At 36.8% G+C, this 9,122-nt stretch overlaps 1 pseudogene; it reads right to left on the reverse strand.

The window, feature by feature from the left end:
- Positions 1-58: 58 nt before the first annotated feature.
- On the reverse strand, positions 59-2,840 carry LOC143547330 (pentatricopeptide repeat-containing protein At4g19220, mitochondrial pseudogene; annotated as a pseudogene).
- Between the last annotated feature and the right edge of the window lie 6,282 nt (positions 2,841-9,122).

Raw genomic sequence — 9,122 nt, forward strand, 5'->3', positions numbered from 1 at the left:
AAATATGAGTGTACACTATCTGGTACAAGAAATTTGATCTATTTTGTTACATACAAAGTCAATGTAAACCAACATCAACAAGGCTGTAACCCGCGGGCTTCTTTAACCGCACGTCTTGCACAAAGTTTCTTAACTCAACCGCATCACTCCAACTTCCAATGGCAACATATGTATTCGCTAAAGAAACATAGTACCCGACATTTTTAGGTTCCAAGCCAAACAGAATCTGTCCCACTTTCTTCCCCATTTCAACATCTCCATGATAATTACATGAGCTCAACATGGCCCCCCAAACACCATGATCTGGTTTCACCACCATCTTTTCTATGAACTCATAAGCCTCATTTAACCGCCCTGATCGACCCAGCATATCTACAACACAAACGTGGTGCTCTGTAACGGGCTCAACACCAAATTCATCAGACATACGGTTGTAATAACTCAACCCTTCCTTGACAAAACCTGAATGAGCACAAGCTGATAATAAGTTGATAAAAGTGGTTTTTGTCGGTTTTTCACCAGATTTTATCATTTCGTCGAATAAAGTCATGGCTTTTTGACCTTTACTGTGAAACCCATATGCAGAAATCATTGAATTCCAGCTTGCAATATTCTTTTCTGGTGAAGAGTCGAATATATAAACAGATGTATCTAATCTTCCACAGTTGCTGTACATGTCGATAAGAGCAGCGGTTATGAAACAGTTTTTGTGAAAATTGGATCTTAGAATATGCCCATGAATCTGTTTTCCATGTCTGATTGATCCAAGTTGTGTACATGCTGATAGAACTGTGGAATGTGTGATCTCACCAGGTTCAAAATCAAGATTTTGGTACAATTGTAATGCGGTTCGTGCTTTCTTGTTTTGAGAAAGAGCTGAAATGATGCAATTCCATGAACAAAGATTGCGGTTTGAACACGAGTCAAACACCAACATTGCACATTCAACATCCCCAAATCTGCCGTACATTGTAACTAACGCATTCATTACACGAACATCTTGATCAACTAAAATTTTATGAGCAAACCCATGAACCAGTTTCCCATGAAACACCAAATTAAGGTTTCCACAAGCTGATATCACATTTACCAGTGTAACATAATCATGTTTTGCATCCGATTCTTGTCTCATTAACTTGAAAGTTTCTAAAGATTCTGAAAAGTATCCATTTTGCGTGCAGCCTGCAATCATGGCATTCCAGCATGCGGTGTCAGCAACCGTTGAAACACTTTGTAACAATGCATAAGAAGCTTTCAAATCTCCACAATTAGTGTACATGCAGATTAATGAATTCACTGTAACAATATTGTTTGAAAACCCTAATTTTAGTTGCCAGCTATGCACCGATCCGCCAAATTCAAGAAATTTAGGCGAATTACAAGAACAAAGAACTGCCAAAACAGTTGACAAAGTGCATTTCAAACACTGATCCATCAGTTTCTTGAATAAAACCTGAGCAAACAACGAATTTCCATTTTGGGCGTATCCGGATATCATTGTATTCCAAGAAACCAAGTCTTTATCTTGTAAATACATGAACAAAATCTCAGCTTTTTTCATTTCATTGCATTTAGAGTACATGTTCATAAGACTGTTAGTCACTAAACCACATGATCGGTTAAATTTTCTTATCACAAACCCATGAAGGGTTTTTCCCTCTATTAAAAGCATTGATTCTGCACATAATGAAAGCAACGAAAGTATTGTCACTTTATCCGGTTGTATAGATCCTGTTAACTGCATCTCTCTTAAAACATGAAATGCTTCAAGAATCATTCCAATTGAAGCAAGCCCGTTAATCATCGTATTCCAAGAAACCAAATCTTTGGCATAGATCCCTTTAAAAATAGTGTCGGCTGCTTCAACCTCTCCACATTTAGAGTACAACGAAACGAGAGAGTTCAGTACAGAAACATGAGTCGTCTCGTTGTACCCTAGTTTTATCACGAACCCGTGAACAACTTTTCCATTATCTAAATCTAGCAAAGACGTTGAAGCTGAAATAGCACATGATAATCCCACATTATCAACCTCGGTTCCACAAGAAACCATTTTCTTGAAATACCATAAAGACTTATCAGGCTGATCATGGCTTAAACAACCGCTTATCATGGAGTTCCAAGAAACTTTATCTTTGATTTTCGTTTCAAGAAACATTCTTTCTGATGATCCCAACTCACCACATTTCGCATATGCATTCATAAGAGCATTACACAGATCACAATCCGAAAGCAGACCATTCTTTACACCTAAACTATGAACATTCTGTAAACATCTTAATCTATTTGTAACTCTCGAAACAGCTGAAACCGCAATCACAAGAGTTAAAGAATCAAACTTGATTACATCCTGCAGCATTTTACCAAACACACTTATTGCATTTACAAACAACCCATGTTCAACCGTACTCGTGATCATCGCATTCCACACTACCACATCTTTACATGGAATCTCGCCAAAAACCGCCACCGAGGAATAATAATCCCCCGCTCGTGAGTACGCCATAACGAGAGACGTGGACGCGGGTAAATGAGCAAGAACACCAATTTTTAATGCTAAAGCATGAACATTTACCACACTTTGGAAACAGGGTCTTACTTTACAATGCTCAATAAGATTAAGAACATCAAAAAAACCAGTAGTGGATAAAGATTGTGTTCTCTGAGGCATTTCGTCGAGCAGGTGGCATGCACCATGGAAAAACCAGGGTAAATAAAATGGAACGAGATTGTGAATCGTTTGAGAAGATTTGCGTAGTAGACATTTGCCAGCCCAATGAATCATGGGTTGTATAGTAATCGAAAGGATCTATGGTTTTTGCTCAACACAAAATCAAAATAATATTATATGCGATTAAAATAATTTCATGTAACCTTTTATAATATTTTAAACTTTTTTTTCGAACTATAACTTTTATAAACAACCAAAAAACCGTCAGAGCAAAAACACCAAACAAAACACCAAAGGGCAATCTCCACAATCCGGAGAGCAGCCCAAGAAAAAAACGAGAAATTACATTAAAACAAAGTCACACCAATTAGACCAAATTAACCATCCATTTCTCCCCCTATTTTTGAGCCACAGAAACCCAAAGGATTTAATATCACCGATAATATTTTCTATTTTAACCTCCTTTCCTTCGAAAACTTTTTCGTTCCTCGCCTTCCATAAACTCCAACAAGTTAAAATAATTATACCATGAAACACCTCTTTCTCCAAAATTCCGAGCTTTATCGACTTATGGAGATCAAGAAGGTCTCTAACCGAAAATCCAAAAATCTGGGGCACTTTGCACCAACGACTTATATGCTCCCAGACCACGGCCGCAACATAACAACCTGTGAAAATGTGGTCTGCAAATTCACGGCCCGTTTTGCAAAGACCGCACGCGTTATTGGCCACCCTTAAGTTCCTTCTCTCTAGCGCCTCGCGGGTAGGGATTCTATTCATCTCGGCCCTCCACGCATGAATGTTGCATTTTGTTGGGACCCACTTGCTCCCCTTCATTATAAAATTGTTCCCCGCGTTTTTATTTTTTAACATCAAGCATTTGACCGAGTTTACAGAGAAAGCCCCTTCTTTATCTCCAAGCCAAACCCAAGAATCCGAGCCTTCCTTCCAACTTGCAGCCATCATCAAATGTAAACACTTCTCCCATTCAACCCTTTCCTGAACTGAACTTGGAACTCTGATCCAATTCCAAGACCAACTGAAGCTGCCTTCATGCCTCCATAACCTATCATTGACTCTGCACTTTTTAACTTTTTCCAACTTATACAAATTATGAAAAGTTTCTTTTAAACTTTGACTCCCTGCCCAATTATCAAATCAAAAGAGCAATTTCTTGCCATCTCCTAAATTCCCTTTTATCAAATCCACCATCTTACTTCCTTCTAAATTTAAATTATTTATAGTCTTAGCTATATTTAGCCAAACACCTGAGCTTCCCTTCTTTCCCGGCACCACTTCCCGATCTCTAATTTGATTATGAATGGAGTCAATAACTCGCTTCCATAACCTATTAACTTCCGTTTTGTACCGCCAACCCCACTTAGCTAACAACGAAATGTTGACATCTTTAAGCCTTGAGATGCCTAAACCTCATTTGTTCTTAGGACTAGCCACCCCTCCCAAGCCACCCAATGATTTTTTTGAGTATTATTAGACCCTTCCCATAAAAACTTTCTCATAATCTTTTCAAGATTCTCCACAACTTTGCTCGGCACTTTGAAAATAGAAAAATAATAAACCGGAAGACTTTCAAGAACAGCTTTAATTAGCACCACCCTTCCTCCGATTGATAAAGAATTTACTCTCCAAGTTGCTAATCTTTTCTAACAAATGTTCATTATCCCATTCCAACTGTGAATTTTGTTCATGTTAGCTCCCACTATAATGCCTAAGTGAATAAACGGCATTTTCCCCGGTTTGCATCCTAACACTCTAGCCATCTCTTTTATCTCTTCCCTGTTCACATTACTTCCAAACAAAACAGATTTTTTAAAATTATTCTAAGCCCGGAACACATGAAGAAACATCTCAATATTATATTAACATTCATCATATTTGCCTTGGACCATTCCCCAATAATCATGGCGTCATCCGCGTATAATAGATGAGATAAGAGAGGGCCATTATTTGGGGTTTGAACTCCCGAAACTATACCCTCCTCAACCGCCGTACTTACCATATTAGAAAGAACCTCCATTGCCACCAAAAACAGAAAAGGAGAAATGGGATCTCCTTGTCTCATTCCTTTAAAGCATTGAAATTTGAAAGTGGGCGACCCGTTAACTAACACCGAAGAACTAGCCGAGGAAAGAATCCCCAACATCCAATTGCACCACAACGTAGGGAAGCCCATTTGATCCAAAATAGAAACTAAAAAGTTCCAATTCACATTGTCGAAGGCTTTTTCAAAGTCAATCTTTAGATAGAAAGCTTTATATTTAGATTTATTAGCCCAAGCGATAACCTCATTCATTATAAGAGGCCCATCAAGGATAGCCTTACCACTTAAAAACGCAGACTGTGGCTCAGAGATCACCAACCCCAGCACCTTCTTTAAACGATTGGCCAAAACCTTCGACACCACCTTTCTTATCACACCAACTAAGTTAATCGGTCTATACTCATTTAAGCTTACTGGATCAAGACACTTCGGAACTAACGCTATAAACGAGGAGCCAACCCCATTAATGAAAATCCCGGTTTCATGAAACTCTTTCATAACCTTCCGAAAATCATCTTCAAAAATATCCCGGAAATGCTTAATAAATCTGAACCCGTCTGGGCCTGGAGCTCGATCTCCATCACATTCAAAGACCGCGTCTTTAATTTCCTCCTTGGTAAAATCTGAAGTGAGAAACTTAGCTTCCAACTCCGAAATTCTCTTTAGATTATGACACTTCAACCTCGGTCTCTCCTTCACGTTCTCAATAAACATCTTCTTAAAATAAGAAAAAACCTCTTTTTTAACTTTTTTAGGATTGTCGCACCAGCTACCTTCCACAACCAAACCTGAGATGGCGTTTTTCCTTTTCCTGTTGTTAATGTAGCCATGAAAAAACGCCGAGTTTTCATCACCGTGAAGAGCCCATCTAACTCTAGACCTTTGTTTAATATCCTTCAGCTTAAAATTCTCCAAATCCATAAGCTCTTTCAAACATTCCATCCTAACCCACTCTTCTTCCTCAGGTAAGTCCCTTAGATCCAACTCCCTATCTATTTTCTCCATTTCTGACTTTAACAACCTTTCTGTCTCTCCTTTCGCTTTCGTTCTCGCCCACCACTTTTTAATCTCTGTTCTCAATTGTTTAAAATTTTTTTACCAAACCTAAATCCGCAGGACTTTCCAGAATCCAATTCCTACACGTTGAACGCACCACCTCATCGAAATCTTTACGTTCCTGCCAAGAATTGAAGAACCGAAACGGACGATGCCCGAAGTTCACATCCTTTAAGATGAGAATTAAAGGACAGTGATCGGACAAGAACTTAGGTAACACTCTAAAACTCGCATTCGGCCAGATATTAATTACATTTTGACAAACCAAACACCTATCAATCTTACTCAACTTATTACAGACTGAGAAAGTAAACTTACCCCCTTTCAGGGATAAATCATTTTAAAAAATGAAGGCATTAAAATCCCTAGCTCTAATCGGGTTAAAGCTCGAATTTCTTCTTTCGGAGGGAAATCTAACCACGTTAAAATCTCCCATAAAAAACCACAGACCCTCGTGATCTTCTTTCAAGCTCGTGATACGGTCCCAAAGTCTTTTCTTCTCTCCCGTCCCTTGGGGGGGATAAACATTCAATATACAGAATGGTTCCATCCTCCCTACCACCGAGCCTTTGATAAATAGAAAATTTCTTTCTTTCACAACCTCTATAGGTCTAAACATAGCTTCATCCCAAATACAAAGAAGACCACCTGATCTTCCTGTAGCTCCCACAAAATCCATACTGAAACCTGAATTATCCCAGAATCTTCTGACCTGAAAGTCTTTTCACTAATTGCATGCACATTTTCCATGTTCCCTACTAACGACAGATCCTTTGCCATCCCCACAAAAGCTCTCTTGTGTAAATTTGTTTTATCTTTGTAAGTTCTTCCCATCGGGGGGTATTCCTGAGTTTTTGGCTCTTCTTCTAATCTGTCCCAAATAGTTTGTTCTTTTCCATTTTGATATTTTTTAGAGATATTGTCGCATCCTTCACCCCTGTGAATGAAACAAAGCCAAAGCATTTCCCACCCTTATCCTTCTTTCTTGGAAAACTCCATCATCTCTTTACGACTGCAATCAGTCGGAATCTCACCGAGGATTTATTTTCTTTCCCCATCATTGTCTTTACGTCCGGTAACCTCTTCCCACTCCGCCTCCATTGACTTAGTTTTTGTTATTTCCTTTCTTTATATTATTTGTTATTTCCTTTCTTTATTTGAATTTTGATAAACCACGAAAAATGGAGTTCCTAATTGACCAATTTGACTTAGCATAGGTCAAAATTCTAGTAGTTTTTGGTATTCGTTTGCTATTGCAAGTGTAATTGGTTGAGTTGGTATATTGATATTGTTTAGAGTTGATTTCTGGAAAATGTTTGAAGATTGTTCTAGGCTCATTGGCTTAGTCGTTTGGCTCATTCGCTTGACAATTTTTCAAAAATTCCCGTACATTCGCTTGGTCGCTACATTTGTGTTGTTGAGTATTGTTCAGTGACCATACTTGTTTCTCATTCACTTTAACCGTCACGCATTCACTTACCTAACCTCCTATTTGCTTATACCTTTCATTAACTTCTTCAAATGAGTCATACGCCTGTATCATATAAGAGTATGAGTCACAAAACAAGTTTCACTCATTCACTTACAGTATAAATCATACGCTTCCATCAATTAAGCGTATGAACTGACATCTTTAATCCCTAAACATTTCAATTTGACAAGTTTAACCCTTATACTTTCAAATTTGTCATTTTTCACTCACTGCTTTCATCATTCTCAATATTTTTAATTAGAAATACCCAAATATGTCTGAGTTTTATGCATTGGATTCATATAATTCCGTCATGCAAACGATGCTTAATTCTGATAACGAGATCAAAACTCATGCAAAAACTCCAAAATTGATAAATATTGAAGATTTTTCCAAGATGGAGTAGACGTTTTGAATCACATTTGGGGGTGGTACAACTAGCTTGTCTCATAATCCTGACAACCCCATATACACGCTCGATTATTAAAGCACCAGGAACTTGTTTTGGTTAAAATTACACAAGGATAATCAACTAACCAAACTTTAATTGTGAGGTATGATGTTTGATGATGTAAACGAAATAACAAGTAAATATTGCAAGTGACACAATGATGTAGTGAGGAAAAACCCTTATATATATATATATATATATATATATATATATATATATATATATATATAATGTTTCATGCTTAAAACAACAAAATTGAGTTGGTCCAGTGATTATGTCTGTTTGTTATGACCATGAAGACCCGGGTTCGAACCCGGGTCAATGCAATACTGTTGTTTATTTTTTTAAACCTTTTAAAGTAATTATTATTATAATATATATATATATATATATATATATATATATATATATATATCATTTTAAATCATATAAAATCAAATATAGAATTATACTTATCATTTTCACCGAAAAACCAATATTTCAAAATCCGTCAAGTCTCGTTTAAATTCGTTAAACATGTTTTTTGTTCGTAAAACTTTAAAATTCGTTAACACTTTTGTTTTCAAGATAAAATATACCGTTAACACCAAAATCCCGTAAGCGTTATAATATTCAAATTTAGTATTAATCTTGCAATTTAAATAATATTAAGATATTAATAAATCTTTAACCATTATTATAAATTCGTTCAATTTTAGTCGCTAAGCTTTTAAATCACTTTGTTAGTTCATAAACTTATATATTGTACAAATCGCATTTAACAAATAATGTAAACCTCATTATATTAGCTACTAAAATAATATGTCACAACCTTAAAGCCTATTAAAAAAATCTGTTAAAACTTGAAAATAATATAATATTAATGCAATATTCTATTAACCGAATATATATGACCTTTACAATCCGATAGTTAGATTTTGTTTTTGTTTTAATTATAGTTTGAGAAGTCAATCATTTCAGGTACTTTAACGCACTTTCGGTTATCATTATTTCGGTTTTTATTGCAATGCTTATCTTCAATTTCAAGGTGTAACATCCGTAATTTGAGAATTTTAAATAAAATAGAATTTCAGTACTCATTGTGTGTGTCGTTATTTAATTTTGCCAAGTATAAAGAGATTGAGTGATGGACGTAGGACTTATGAATGAGCTTGAGAAAATGGATACGGGCCCAAGGCCCATAGGGTGGGGTATTTAAACCCCAACCTTGTGCAGCAACTCCCATTTTCCCATTTCTCTCTCTCTCTCTCTCTTTCCTTCCAAACACACACACATACTTCTCTCAAACCCGGATCCCAATCTGAGCCAAAGGTGAGACAAATCTCGTGTTCAACGTCTCGAAACAACAAGAACACGCCCAGATCTACGAGTTGTCCAAATCCGAACCCGACCGAGACCAAAAGGCGAGATT

This window comes from Bidens hawaiensis, unplaced genomic scaffold (genome assembly GCF_021521415.1).
Source record: "Bidens hawaiensis isolate Kalapana, Puna unplaced genomic scaffold, B.hawaiensis_p1.1 tig00014712_1, whole genome shotgun sequence".
Classification (NCBI taxonomy): domain Eukaryota; kingdom Viridiplantae; phylum Streptophyta; class Magnoliopsida; order Asterales; family Asteraceae; genus Bidens; species Bidens hawaiensis.